The sequence below is a fragment of the Crotalus tigris genome, unplaced genomic scaffold (genome assembly GCF_016545835.1).
Source record: "Crotalus tigris isolate CLP2741 ecotype Arizona unplaced genomic scaffold, ASM1654583v1 scf7180000019962.420169, whole genome shotgun sequence".
Lineage (NCBI taxonomy): Eukaryota > Metazoa > Chordata > Lepidosauria > Squamata > Viperidae > Crotalus > Crotalus tigris.
This window is the reverse complement of record NW_024097793.1, coordinates 192,241-208,348: the sequence shown is the minus strand read 5'-3', so window position 1 is coordinate 208,348 and position 16,108 is coordinate 192,241. Positions and strand designations below refer to the sequence as shown.

At 37.9% G+C, this 16,108-nt stretch overlaps 1 long non-coding RNA gene across 1 annotated transcript; it reads left to right on the top strand.

The window, feature by feature from the left end:
* Positions 1-30: 30 nt before the first annotated feature.
* On the top strand, positions 31-6,682 carry LOC120317979. The gene is made up of 2 exons (XR_005559380.1): positions 31-814; positions 6,075-6,682. It is a non-coding gene; the product is annotated as an uncharacterized LOC120317979 (long non-coding RNA).
* Positions 6,683-16,108: the final 9,426 nt, after the last annotated feature.

Genomic DNA, 16,108 nt, shown 5'->3' with positions numbered 1-16,108 from the left:
CTCTTAGCTGACGCCTTCAAAGCTCGGCGGCCTGGCGTCACAAACACCTTTCGCCGAATGGCACCACCCACGACCAATCGGAGGGCTCGGGCGAGTTGAGCCGATATGGCCAGGAGTGTGGCAGTGGGCGGAGAGCTGAGGAGGGGGAGAAGACCAAGAAGAATGCTATAGAGAGGCGCGAGGCGAGGGCGGTGCGAAGGAAAGGCGGAGAAAGCCGGTGGAAACCGGTTAGAGAAAGTCGGCGAACTAGCCGTGCCCGGCCAGGCTCGCAGACGGGGTGGGACAAGGCGAAGGCTCGCTCCTATTGGCCGGCCACTGCTGCTATTCCTTCGACTCGGGTCCTTCTGTTGCGCTTCTGAAAGGCATCCGGAATTCTTCCGCGAATCGCAGGAATCTACTTGTGGGTGGTTGCTTTGAGATGGTTCCAGAAGCGGTATGCGTGACAGCCTTTTGCAACACAGTGCAGCTACAAGCCCACCTGTAAAGTAGCATCACTTCGGGATATAGATGATAGATCTTTGTAGCATTCCTATTCTTCACGTCGAGTGTTGCGTATTTGGAGTGAGGTTCCCCTCAAGCTCAAGATTGACAGGTTTCTTTAGCACCAAGCGGCTAAATCCAGTGGTTTTTATGGCGGCAACTGCTGGGTATGGGGTCGGCTTGTTACTCACGAAGTAGAACTTCGAGACATTCCCAGATTTTATTGTGGAGCAGGCAACAATTTTATTTTTAACGTGTGCTTACAGTAAAAAATGTCAATAAAGGTTTTCTCTTATGCAGGCTGAGGATAAGAGTCCTTGAGGAAATGCATCAGGTGAAGTGTTTTCTTAAAAATTATGCCACAGTTTGCGAATCTAAATGTCACAAGGGGTTAATTTTTATGAAAATCTAGAGGAAAGTTTTTCTCTGGAGCATTATGGTCCTGAATTATCCATTGGCCAGCCTGACCTGCAGGGGCATTGCAGCCTCATCCCATAAGCAATTTCACAGCAAGCTTTATATATATGCTGTCCATTTTACTCTGAAAAAACTCTGGGTAGCTTCACAACAGATTACAGCTTTAAAATAAATAAAACCTTACAAGTGTTCAGTATTTACAATCCAGATTCTAGTTTATATAGGTGCGTTTTCACATCTCGCATGTTAGAAGTGGTTTCCAAAAGTCTTAAATGGATACTTGGCAATGAAGGAAAGCTGCTCTGGATCTGCACAACTATTTTATTCTAATATAGTGAATGTTGTATCTGAGGGAAGTTAGCCCAGAGAAAGAAATATTAAAAAGGGCAGAAAAATATATTTTTCCTCAAAAGGACTTTTTAAAACCAAACCTGGCCCCAAATCTATCTCTCTGCCCCAAGCAAGAGCTAGGCCCATACAAATGCAGATGTAAAACCATCAGAAAGTTGGAGCCAGAGCAATCAAGAAGACAAAAGAGAAGATCTGCATACCCCACCCAAACTCTAGGAGTCATTAGCCCCATCACCTGGGAAGCAGGATATGATAATAGAATTAAAACCACAGATATCAAGGCCTAGACAAACACTCAGAACAGCCTCAAGGTTCATGCCACAGGAACAGGAAACTTCCAAACAAAAGGCTAGAGGGAGTGTAAAAACCAACTACCGCATATGCTCACGCTTCTCTCCTCTGCACTTTCCTGAAGAACCATCTTTCTGCAATAAACTGTAACTTTCTTCCCAAAGCAGTCTCCATATTTGCTTATTTATTCCCGGCTTGGATGAACCAGGATGAAGACTTACTTCTAACATATCCCAAGTCTACAGTACACGTTAGTATGTTATAGCTTCTTCAGAGTTCTGTTAGATGGGCAGTGATATATATTATCTATAACAAAAAAACCCAGTCTCCACATAGAACTGGTATTTATTGCTGTACAATACTATAAAGTGAAAATCTCTGTCTAAACAATTTAAGATAGGTGTATTCCTTGCCAGGGATATAGAAAAAATAGCATTGTGATTAGATTTAGAATGATTGCTCTCCATGGATCTATTTGAAATCAAAAACTTCTGGAAGAAGACTCACACTGAATAACTGGATTAAAATAATCATATTGGGACTAGGAGAATCTAAACTGAAATACGCAAGTGACCTGAAGAGTGCATTTATAGCTCCTTGAAGGAGAAATAGAAATATTGAAGAATAAACAATATATTGACATTTTGATTGGGCAAATAAAGGTGGGGGAAAGTGCTACAATAACCCCGCTAATTTTTTTTTTTTAAAAAGGGAGCATTTCACCTTATTCCTTTCATTTCTCCACATGACACCAGACTTAAATAATCATAGTTCTGTGAATATCAGAACAATACCATTTTTCAATTTTACTTTCTTGTTTGCTTATTAGAATCAGAAATCAACACTATATTTTCCACATGAAAATAAGTTTGCAGACATTCTATAGGCTAAGCTAACAAAACAAATGAATTCTTACCCTACTAAGCCAAAATGGTTTGTGTGGTTTTAATTTAATGTATTCTGTGAATCCAACCTTTTATATACCAATAGTAAACCATTGCTACTATATTACAGTTGTTTGTATTTGCGACACAAACATTTTTGAAATAATTATATTAATTAAACTAATATAATAATTAGTATTTTAGTGAAATGAATACAAATTAATTTATTGCTTTGCCCAATATACTATTTTTTGGGAATGTGGCTCCAGATCAATAAATAAGTTATACAATATAATGTTTTTGTTTTATATGAGCCTAGCCATTATGATTTGTTAATCAAATTTTAAGACTTAGAATGCTAAAAGAATTCACTCTTGAGGCTTATTTAGTAAATCATGGTTAAAAGTCAGAGTTTGGCATGTTGTGTGAACAGTAATGCAATATAAGCAGATTTCAGCACAGAAACTTGCCATTTGAAATGACTTCATATTTATGGTTGTTATAAAGGACACCTTTTCAAAGCATCATATTATTTTACAATGCAAGAAGAACAGCTCAGTTGTCCTAAGGCTAAGTTTTAGAATTGAAGGGGTCCAAGTAATTCAACCTCAGCTGGAAAATCTGTTGGAAGATAACGTTTTGCTGGTGTGAAAATACGATTACTTGTTTTTTGTTTTGTATTTTCTTCTTTGTGCCATGCTTGTTTCTCATCACCATTTTGTTTCCTTAAGCCACGGATTGAAAAAATGGGAGATAGAGGATGGAGGAAGTAATAAAAACCTGAGAGGTGAAAAAAAAATCCACAAATGAAATGTGGAGAAGATAAAAAGTTGATTTTCCCCAAAGAGTTCCCCAGTACAAAGTAAACAGAACCCCAGAAACCTCATAGGCATAGATGTCTACAACAGATTGAGGTTGCAAAAATAAGGACATTTACAGTGGTTTCATAACAGTGCTCTTGCATACTTATGTCCAAGTCTAAAGCAAGTATGTAAATTTCAGTTTGTGCATCTTGATGTATGTTTCATTATTTGCCTCCATATGCCATCTACCATTAAGGATGCTTGTTTATGTTTAGGAAAAAATAGAGATCTGTTATTGGTCTGTGATCATTTATATCTCTGCAATGAAAAAGATTATGTAATGAAGAAATTAACAAGAAACATATATTTACATACCAGGTTCACATATTATGCTAAGTCATAAGTTTGGTTTTCATTCTAGTGTGATCTGTGAACTCAGGTGATAGCACTTTATTCAGTACATCAAACTTTAACCATCAGGGGTGAAGCAGGTCACTGGGCATGATGCAAATACTAAAAAAAGTATTGTTTAAAAAGCTTCAGATACATTTCCTTATTTTTTGGAAAAACCTGGGTTAAACTTAATATCATTTCTGCACCTGACAGACCCATTTTGTATATTTGTATTCTTCCTCATTCCATCTGTAGCTGATGCAGATAAGGTTTCATCACTGCTAATATTTATTCCTAATCCTCTTACTCATTTTTGATGATTGGTTTGTTTTTCTGCTTGTTTGGCTATCCATGTTGTCAAAAACCTGAAAGTTTTGTGCACTCAGAATATTTCCTAAGTGCAAATATTTCAGTAGAGATCCAAATATTTTAATAAAGCTCCATTATGATTGTTAACTGTTTTTTTTAAAAAACCAACTGCATAATCTTTCCATAATCAAAAATATTCTAAGAATGCTATATTCATAAGGAAGGATGGAGTGCAATTTGAGCTCTAAATTCTTTCACACAAAAGAACATCTTGCCTAAAGCCTAAATTATCCGCCTACTAAACTGATAGTGCGGAACCGGAAAATATGATTTAATTGAAAATGTGATGCTTTGAATGACACTCATTTAAAAAATAAACAAAAATGTTCAGAGCTAATTCAGTGAAACCAGCTTGTTATTATCTGATTGTTCTGCAACACAATAGAAGGTCAAGAAGCAGTTAATTTCATTATAGCATAACCTTGAAAGAAAGGGCACAGATGGCAATCTGCTTCAGGAAAAGAAAACTAAGATAGTCTATAGCAGATATAACCCTGTACCCAGTTTCATATTAGCTATATCAGAAAGATAGAATCACTTTGAAGTAGTGGTTAAGGTATCAGGCTAGAAACTTGGAGACAGTGAGTCTTAGCTTCACCTTAGGCACAAAGCCATCCAGTTGACCTTAGGCCAGTCACCTTCTCTTAACCCTAAGAAAGAGGCAATGGCAACACACTTCTGAAAAACTTTGCCAAGAAAACTGCAGTGACTTGTCCAAGCAGTCTCTGATAATTAGGCATAATTGTACTGAAAAAAATATCGAAAACATTTTTGTCTTATGGCCTGGAGGGAAAAATAGCAGTACTTGATTTCAGATACTGTAGTAATTTAGGTCAAAATGTGGCTATATCTCCTGCCACCCCCCATCCCTACCTCAGTCCCACTCTTGGCATTCCATAATACCAATTTAAAAGAAGTGAAAAAGAACAGATTTTAAAATGTATAAGAATAAAACTTAAGCTCTCTTTCCAGCACATTGACTACCTGTTTTAAACAATTGTTCACTCATGTCAATAAATCTTTGGTCCTTTAGATATATGTGGGAGATACCCTATTGAGCAATAGTGGCACAGTGGTTAGAATGCAGTTTTGCAGGCAAACTTTGCCCACAGCCAGGAGTTTGATCCTGGCTAGCTCAAGGTTCACTCAGCTTTCCATCCTTCCGAAGTCGGTAAAATGAGGACCCAGACAGTTGGAGGCAATATGCTGACATTGTAAACTGCTCAGACAGTGCTATAAAGCACTATGGGGTGGTATATAAGTCTAAGTGGTATTGCTACTGGGCTGAGGTTTTCAATATGCTTCTGCCATAGTCTCCTCATTAGATGGTCTTCCCTAAGTCATGGTCTAGGATAAATAAGAACTTAAGACTCCCTACCTCCCACCCTATATGCATCATTTTGTTACTACTTACAATGCACCTCAGTGACATTTCCTATTTACCCAATTTATAAATATCTTTTTGGGACTGTCTTACATGCACTTTAGATTTTCCCCACCATTAACAACATACTGGCATCTTCATACATGCACCATTCTTTCCAGTACTGAGCTTTTGTGCAATAATTGATTTATAATTTTGGAGGGGAGAAGGGTTCCCATTCTTACCTTTCATATTTGTGAATACAATATTGCCTATTTAATAATTTTCTGGATTTTCTATAGCCAAGTAGCTATTGAATCAAAACAGGGCCTCTTGCTGCTTTATTAGATGAGAATTAAAGGTTCTCATGACTACATTAAAGTTGGTACTTAAGAGGGAAGTTATTCATTCCAAAATCATGCTGTGCAAGAAAAAGAAGTTTCACTGAAACAGAAACAAATATCACCCACTTTCCTTATTAGTATAAGATAGAACATAGATAGGCAATTTTTTAATCTTCTGTACTTAGTCATTCCATAACTAACCAGACTATCCATAAGAATACAGTATGACAAACATCACATCTTTTGAGGGGAGTAAATCCATTGAATTCAATTGTACTTACATCCAATTAAATTGAACTGGATACTAACCATTTAGTAATCATTTCATCTGCATATTTTAATGTACATCTAATTACCCAATTTTATCTATTTTTTGCAGGAAAAGGAGCAAGGCTGCACCAGTTAGTCAAGCTTCCACAATACTCACCATTCAATTAAGACTAGCAAGCTGTTAGCAAGAAAAACAACTGCATATTCAAAAGTACTTCAAATCCATATATACAGGCTACGTCTGGAGAAGAAGATGCATTTACAAACCTTGACAGGACTGAAATTTCAGATCCAGCTCATACAATTCAGTGGCAGCAAACTGAAATAATGCTTCAGATGTGTGACAGTAAATGCAGATGCTCTTATAGAAAGCATGTGAGGCATATAATTTGGAGTGGCTCTTATATGAGCCTTGCAGTTCAGTTTTCATCAGAGACTGACAAGAGAGCCTAAACTGGTTGGGAGTTAGTTTGTGTTTTTATTTAGCTAAACAAAAGATATCATAAGCTCCCTCCAGTGCAAATAAAGCACAAGTCAGAATTTCTAACCCATAGTAAACAAGTTGCTGTTTAGGGAACTTGCCACAAATTCTATAATGGAAATTCATGTGTTGAGAATGCTATTATTTTCCTGTAAACCACAGAATCTTTTTTTTTTAAAGACACTTATGTTTTCTTGCACAACAGTAATTTATGGAATGAATGAATCACCTACCTTCTTGTTGTTGTTATCTTTAAAAGACTTATTTGGGGGGACTTTTACAGAAGTTGTTGAGAAAATGAAATTGTTTTCTGACAACACTATAACAGGGCTGTTGTTGTCTGTTGTTATCAACAGATCAAAAAAGGCATTATACACCACTGAGACCATCTACAAGACTTCTCTGGAGAATATAATACAAGTGATGTGTTCTTTTCACTTTGTTCACTAGGTTTGCAGACCAACAGGCCCTGGTTAGCTAACAGAACATTCGCAAAGGTTTTATCCATTGAAATTTAAAAGTACTATAATACAAAGTTTCTGATTTTCAAAAACAATACTATTTCCAGATCATCCAACTCCAGCAAACCTAAAGTATCACCATTAGAATGATCCAAAAAACAATAATCGCAAATTACAACAAATAATGCAGGCACTTTGAATCAACCAAAGGCTCACTGAATGGAAACAATTTTATGACCTTTTCCCTTGTGCCTCTTTCCTTTCCTTTCCTTTTCCATAAAAATCTGAAAATCGTGACATCACATCTGAACTACTGCAATCTGCTCCACTTGGGGCTGCCCTTGAACAGCACTCAGAAGTTTATTACACAAGCAGCAGCCTGTGTAGTAAATGGCACTGGGTCCTTGGCACATGTAACACCACTACTCTGAGCTGCATTAGGAACCAGTGTGCTTCCAGCTACAGTTCAAGGTGCTGGTTTGTCACCTTTATAGCCCTTCATGGTTTGGGATAGATTACTTGTGGACTGTCTTTCCTCAGTTGATTCCAACTGTCCAGTCTAATCAAGCAGGATGGGTATGCTTTAGGGCCCATCAGCTAAGGAATGCCAGTTGGTGGGGTCTAGAAGATGTGGTTTTTCTACCATAGCCCCCATCCCATGTACCATTCTCCCTCTGGATATCAAGATGGCCCTCACCTCACTATCTTTTAATTAACTGGTTCTGTGCTCAGGCCTGTGATACCAAGTGTACTCAGGGACCTTGTTTCTTGGTTATATTAGTGATTATGGTGTATAGTTTATTCTCAGCTATGCATTTTGATTTTTGTCTGGCTGTAATTACTTTTATGTTTAATTTTGTTCATTGCCCAGAGTTCCTTATTGAGACAGGCAGAATAAATTGAATTGAATGAAAAATAAATAAATGTCTCCTGAAATGTGGATAGTATTCCCAGGTCAGTAATTAAAATACTTATATAAATCTGTGGGATTAGATTCTTTCCCACAAGCAATAGCACTACTTGTGTAAGTAGTGTTACTTATACTTAATATCTAAGATAACATAAGTCATGCTAGTTAGTTAGTTTTTCAGCTCAGGAAGCATCCCAATGGCATCATAAAAATTGAAATGCAGAAAACCAATATTGTAAAAAGAATAAATATGATAAATTAAAACCAGGGAAAAAATAATCTTTGAAAGCACTGAACAAAATTATATTTTAACAAAAGAAAAGAGGCAGTTATTTCTTTTAGAAGTTCCACAATAAGAATGGGGGAAACTGACACACATACACTTTTCTTTTGATAAATGTATCCTTGCATTTCTCAAAAGAAAATAAAATCTGATTATAGATGATATGCTTCCTGTTTTACCTTGATATGTATTGGATACTTGGACATTCAGAGTTGAAAGGAAATAGGTTGAAAATAGTAAGTCGGAGCAATTAGTGTTACTGCCAGTGCAGCAGCTCTAGATATTGTCCAGTTCATTCTCTTCCTGGAAAGTTCAAATTTGAAAACAGAAAAGCCACATGTGCACACTAATCAAAACAAATACAATCAGAAAACAATCTTCAAGCCACACTTTTTTGAAAAAAGTTTGAAGCCAACCAGTGATGTCTCTAGTCTCTGGTCTACCTCACAATGAAAAAAATGCAGAGAAAAATGGTATTCAGCTTTTCTTAAATGAATCACTGCAGCTGTTAAATTAGTAACACGTTAAGTGAATCTGGTTTTCCCATTGACTTTGCTTGTCGGAAGGTCGCAAAAGGTGATCCGGTGATGCCGGGACACTACAACGGTCATAAATGTAAGTCAGTTCCCAAGTGCCTGAATTTTGATCACATGACCATGGGGGTGTTGGAACAAGTGTAAAAAAATGGTCATGTCACTTTTTCCAGTGCCATTGTAACTTCACTAAATGAACTGTTGGAAGTTGAGAACTATGTGTATCTTCCCATTCTTCCTAAACAGAATGGAAAAGAAAATATCTTAGTATGGTCTGCCTAGCCACATTTTTATTGATGTCACAGATGGATGAAAACTTATGTGGTTGGTATGAGGCAGCATTTGAAAGCTGTCAAACCACAGTTTTTGTCCATTGGAAAAGCAATGAAATAAGAGCCAGGATCACAGTGACACAAGGATTCCAACCAGTAAGAAATCAGCCTGTCTACAAGATCTGCAGATCCTAATGGAAACAAAAACTTTAGCTTGGGTGCTATTTCAAATACACTGCTATTCTGCCAGAAAGCAATTGGCCTAGCTCCTGCACGTAGTTCATGTGATATCAAATGGCTTTAGAGCTGATTTTAAACTGATGCAAAACTTCATGTAGAATCAACCGGATAATGCCAGATTGTTGGTGCTATATGTGAGCAGTGCTAGATGAATCCATTTTGTTTTATTCTTACTGCTCCTTAGGCTGAAGTTCAGTGGAACAAATTAATAAAGACAGCAGCTTCAGAGGTGGGACCTACCTTTTGGGAGAAATATGATTTCATTTCAATATTAGTTTCCATTTGAATAATACTTTTTTGTTCCTTAGAATAAATCTCTAATAAATCTCTCATTAGACCAGTGTTTCTCAACCTTGACAATTTTAAGGCATGTGGACTTCAACTCCCAGAATTCCACAGCCAGCGTTGCTGGCTGTGGAATTCTGGGAGTTGAAGTCCACATGCCTTAAAATTGTCAAGGTTGAGAAACACTGCATTAGACTAATCTGTACAGGTTGGACTGTTCTAGAGCTTGGCTCTGCTACAAAAAAAGCGAAAGGCAACTTTCTTGCAATTGGTACTGCACTTAAAAAAAATATTATTTTTGGGATTTCCAAGAGCTGCAAAGAATGAGATCAATGACTTCATGATGTTGCCAAAATGGAAGGGCCCAACATTTTCAGTCCTTTGTGGGTTTGATTTTCCTTCTCAAACCCCTCTACAATAAACTAAAAATGGCCAACTGTTTTGGGATTGGCCACTCCATGGATGCTCTGAGAGCCAGAGAGAAGCTGGGAGTTTAATTGCAGCCTGTTTTACATACATACTATATTGTCTGCAATGAATTCATATACTGTGTGCTAAACCCCAATTTACTAAATAAAACACAAATCCCAAGATTCCCATAAAATGTTAAAACTCAAACTTATGCTTTGCAGGCATGCTGAGTCAAAACAAGCAAAACCATTTGATGGCTGAACAGGATCTGCAAGCTTAGCTGGGGACCGGCAACAGCACTCTATAGTTTCAAAATCTTTGGCTTTCCTGAAGAATAAGTTATACTTCAAGGGGATTCAATTTAGGGCTTTTTGCATACATAATAAATACTCTGAAGCAATGTTTCCCAACCTGGAGGACTTTCAGATGTATTCAATTCTCAGATTAGCTACAGCTAAAAAATCTGAGAATTGGAGATCAGATGCTGTTATTTGAACATGGCATTTCTGCCAAGTTGCAAAGGATTGTCTTGCACTAAACCACAGTCCTTATCTACACCATGTGCTTCACATTCAGTGAACAGGATAGTGAAAAATGTTGATTTGATTACTATTTCCTTCATATATATTAAAATATTTGTCTATGGAGTCCAGTGCCTTTCACCCTAACTAGCAAAAGCTTTCTAGGGCCTTCAAGATTTTACTTGTCATCTGTTGACTGATTCAGTTTTAACTGAGAGGTCAGGAACAATAAATCTGGATCTGGAGTTTTAAAAGCGGTGCCTTTCTTCCTGTAAGCTTAATCCCCTCATTTTCTAAAATGTTTCTTCATATAATGTAAACCAGCCTTCTTTAGTCAGATATCAAACTGATGATGTTGGTTAGGAATGATTGGAGTTGTATTCTAACCTGGAGAATTCATTTTCAGACAGATTTAAACTGAATTGATTGGCTGAAGGGAAACATATGATGTAGCAGTCAGCTTTTCTTTATTTAGTCAATAGTGCTATGTACTGAATTGAACATTCTAACAATTCATTTTTGAATTAGGTTTTAATCCAAAATTCTTGACCGAACTTTAAATAAAACACTTAAAGGCAATCTATCCAGACTGGGAAAACATATTTTTGTATGGCTATTAAATATTTATTCCTTATTTTTACAACTACACAAAGAGGTAATTAAGGCTGTATCTCCTGGAGTTAGATTTAAATCCTTTCTTTACAAAACCTCATGGCGTATAATATAGTTTTCATATAACTTCCTGATGACCTAATTAAGAACAATGGAGCTTCTTACTTCTTGGAATTCACCCTGTGATTTATTTTTCACTTGTACTGAGCAATCCTGTTTGATGGAATTAACAGATAGGTCCTTACTTCACCTTTGGAGAAGAAAGATGTTAAAAAGATCCTACATCTAAGTACAGTTTTATTTCATTGATTTTTCTCACTTCACTTTGGTTTTTTGTCTGACATTTAGATTTGAAAAAAGAGGTCCTTGGTGCTCCCTGAACTTGGTTGTTTTCTTGCAGATGTTTCCTTACACAAACAAGGTATCATCAGTACAATTTGAAATATCATATCTCTAAATGATATCCTGAAAAAAAGCAGTGAAGGTGCATGTAAATGGAACTTTACATCCTTGTTACTGAAACAGGACCCAAACTGTATCCAGGATGAAAAAATATGAATGTAAGGGGGCAGAGTGCAGAGTCTTTCTATATTTAAGAATCCCACAATGTGAACATACACCAATCTCTAATATGACTTTCCCTAACTAATATTTTCAAAAACGTCGCTGGAAAAATGGAAACATTTCTTTGTTTGTATCATGGCATTATTTGGGACAAACTGAGTGTTATGAGCAGCTACTTCACTTGAAATGTTCCTCATTTTTAAAGCATGCTGTCAGAACTACAGCTCATTTCATCACATTCTTTCTAAAAAAATTAACCATGTGACAGGAAAAAATGCAGTCTGGGCTGGATTTTTTTTTTTTTTTTGCCTTCCAATTTTTCAGACAGTTACTCAATAATCATTACTCATGAGACATACTCTGTAGATATAGATTGTTATATGTTTCATGAGATGATTATTTAAAAACAGTATGCTTTGACTGGCATCCCGTTTTATCCATAGCATTGCTTTAAATTAGGAGTATGTAATGTGGTACTTACTAAATATTTGAAACTGCAACTCCCATAATTTCTTATCACTGACTTTGCTAGCTGGATCTGAAATCCAGAACATCTGGACCAATCAGGTAGACACCAGATTGCTTATCTCGTCTTTCTACTGTTGACTGGCACAGTGACATAAAAAAAAAAATGCTGTGCAAGAAGAGATGCAACACTCTTATGAAATCTGTGGGGCTGTAAGTGACACAGTGGAGATTCCAATCTCACCATTTTCTAAGTAGCAGAAGGTCAACCTGCTCTGGGTAGCTGTGACTTGCTTGCTCAGAAGAGGTTACTACCGGTAGCAGAAGAGGCTACTTTTGTCCAGTTTCTTCTGCAGGAAAACAAACAAACAAACAACTAAAACTTCAAAGATGAACGTTAAGTGGAAAGATGGAGCAAGCCTTAATCTGATTCTAAATTTCTCTTTAACTATCATGGGGTGCTACCACAAACATCTGTGGGAGGAAAACAACGTTTTGAATCCATGCATTCAAAAATCGTTTGTGTGCATAAACAATCATTAGTGGCTGTACATCTCTGCAATCATCACTGGCACACTGGTGAATTTGAAAGACTCCTACCTGTTTGGGATGGGCCTGAAACAGATTTGGTAAGAGAACCGGAAACTGAGTGAGCAAAAGTCAGGCCATCTCTTTGCTGCATCTAAGGATAGTAAAATAATGTTGTAGCTAAAGACTCCTGGCATTCAAGAAAACCTTGATTTCCTCTACTTAACATGTCATTGGATATCTTAGGAAGCACACAGTCTCCTATTTAGCTCTAAAACTGTAATTTAAGTTTCCTGCCTTCCTAAAAAAACCTTTCTTAAAAAGCAGGGTTGTTTTAAAAAGCAGTTGGCAAGTATCAGTAGTCTGATGAGTAGGTAGCTCGGTTGACAAAAGCTGGAGGCCCAGCTTGAGGCTTTATTGGCAAGAAGGACAAACCTCAGTTCACGGGACTGTTGGGTCAAGGTCCAAGGATTAGACAGAGCAGAGCTATTACCCCATATCATGGAAAAATGATGCAAGTTTTAAAAAGGCTTCTTTGTTTTTTTATGGACAGGGTTAATACAACTAGTCCTTGACTTGCAACCATTTGTTTAGTGAGTGTTCAAAGTTACAATGGCACTGAAAAAAGTGAGTTATGACTGGTTTTCACACTTATGACGGTTTCAGCATCCCCACGGTCATGTGATCAAAATTCAGATGTTTGGCAACTGGCTTATATTTATGATGGTTGCAGTGTCATATGATCACCATTCCCACCCAGCTTCCAACAAGTAAAGTCAATGGGGGAAGCCAGATTTGCTTAACAACTGCAGTAATTCATTTAACAATTGTGGCAAGAAAGGTTTTAAAATGGGGCAAAACTCAACTGTCTTGCTTAGTGGAATTTTTGGGCTCCATTGTGGTTGTAAGTCGAAGACTACCTGTACATGGTGCTGTGTGTGTGTATACATGCCTTCATACATGCACCAAGTGGTTAAGGCATTGGACTAGAAACCGGGAGACCATGAGTTCTAGTATCATCTTGGTCACAAAGCAAGTGAGGTGACCTTGGGCCAGCCCCCCTTTTTCAGCCCTCAGAAGAAGGCAAGGGCAAACCACTTTTGAAATCTTGCCAAGAAAAGGCAATTGCCAAGAGTCAACAATAACTCAAAGGCAGTATATGTAGGACAGTGATGGCGAACCTTTTAGACACTGAGTGCCCAAAAACTGCCCTGCCCCCCCTGCCCCTGCTCTGCACCCTCCTGCCCCTGCCCGCTTGCAAGGCCACCTACCGCCTCCATGGCCTGCCACAGCAGATCGCCTAGGTGGCCCTGCAGTGCCATGGTGCCCACGCCCTCCGCCCTCACCCTGCAGCATCATCTGCATGCGATGGGGAGTGAGGGCAGAGTCTTGTCCCTGCTACCCGGCTGCCATGTCCTTGGCTGTGCTGCCCTGCTCAGGCTGCACCTGGGAGTGACTCTCCTCCGGGGGGGGGGCTGCTGGTGAGGAAGGGGCTATGGGGGGAGGCAGGGCTGGGGCGATGGCACACGTGCCCACAGAGAGGGCTCTGAGTGCTGCCTCTGGCACACGTGCCATAGGTTCGCCACCACTGATGTAGGGGCTATAGATCTCTAGATGTACTGCTTTAATCCACTTGGGCTCTAAGTAGTGGTTTGTTAAATAATCCACTTGCATCCAATGGGGTAATAAGATTATTTTCAAGGCCACAAGAACCTCTTATATTCAACCATGGTGGTTTTTTATATATTTAATTAAAGACAAGTTAGGCAGTTAAAAACATAGGTACAGGTATGTAAGGGAATCCAGTTGGTAGGGTAGTTAAAGCACCAAGCCAGAAATCATGTGACCACAATTTCTAATCCTGCTTTGGGTACAAAGCCAGATGGATGACCTTGGGCCAGTCCCTCTCCCTCAGCCCTAGGAAGGAGGCAAGGACAAGCCACTTCTGAAAAACTTTGCCAAGAAGACATCAGGGACTAGTCCAACATTACATGATCATGGAGATGCTGCAATGGTTATAAATGTGAAAAATTGTCAGGAGTCACTTTTTTCAGGGCCATTGTAACTTTGAGCACTCACTGAATAAATGTTTGTAAGTCAAGGACTATCTGTATTTAAGACATGGTGTTTCCCGAAGAATGAGAAACAGCAATTGGAGACAAAGTTTTTAAAAATATATTCTAAGTCACTCCCTCCAGCTTGTCTTTCATATAATGATTTTTTTTCTCTGTGACTTAAATTTAATGATTTAGTTAGTTAGGATGGATTTGTATAAGTTTTGAAAATAAAAATATTCTAATAGCATTTTATGACAGCTCTTCTAAAGGGGTCACTTGAAACATTTGAGAACTGCAATGCCTCCACAGAAACTCCAAACTACTGTTAGTTGCTTCTTTCCATGTCCATGCCACTACTCTCTGCTTCCTGAAAATCTGGTGTTGATCCAGGGACTCCTTCCACAGACAGCAAAGGCTGATGCTGCCTCTGTTTGATCAGCTGTCCTGACAAAATATTTGAACCATTCTTCCATGGACAAGCCATATGTTTGATTTGCACTCAGTGGTGTACCATTGCTAAAACATGTCTTATTAACAACAGCATTATCTCTGAAATCAGAAATGCCTTCAGCTGTTTGCTTGATTTTGTTTATATGTATCATATATATCACACATCTACATGAAGACATTAGTTTATGACATGTTTCTGTGAGAACATTGGTTATTCAGTGTAAGTGCTTAACTTCCCTTCCCAGTATAATTTTGGTTTTGTACAAGTCTGTGGCACAATGTGTCCAAATTTCTGGACCTCATATGAGTAGCAGTGAAAAACTATAGGTGCATACAGCATTTCATTTTTTGCCCGTATTATTTGTCTACTAAGCTTCTGACCATCTTTCAGTCAAGGATACTATATTTAACATGATTTAGATAGTGAAACTAAAAATAGCAAAAGCTAATCGAAGCTTTAGCAAGAAGCCGAAAAAAACCCATTCACTATTTTTTTTTTTTAAAAAAAATATTTTTATTTTTTTGTTAATCCAGATAAAGACATCATTTTGTCTTGTTTGGCTAGCACATTTTGTGTTCTCACAGAAACATACTGGCTGCATTTACACAACAGACACTAAACTGAAAACTGGTGGTGTATTTATTTGGGATTCAATGTATTGAGTGAACTCAATCATGGTTTCAAGCAGTAAATTTTTAAAAAATAAGCTGTGACTTATTTAATAAGCTGTGACTTATTTAATAAGCCATAATTAGACAAGCATGACTTACTATATTTGGTGGCCACAGCCACGTTCATGTTAAGATTAGGACTTGGGTGGATATGGAGTAATTATCAGCTGATTAAAAGTCTATGTGATGCAGAAATTAGTTGGGTTCTGTTATGTAGCCTCAGCAAGGGAAAAATTTTCATGTTAGTCTGTTCCAGCAAAAACATTGAGACCACAAGACCTAATCGTGTGTTGTCTTGTGGCATCTCAAAGTTAATTTACTGCAGCATTAATCAGAAGTGTGCAATCTTTTTCTGCAAGTCACACTTGACCTTTCTTAGTGTGCCACCATTGGCCAAT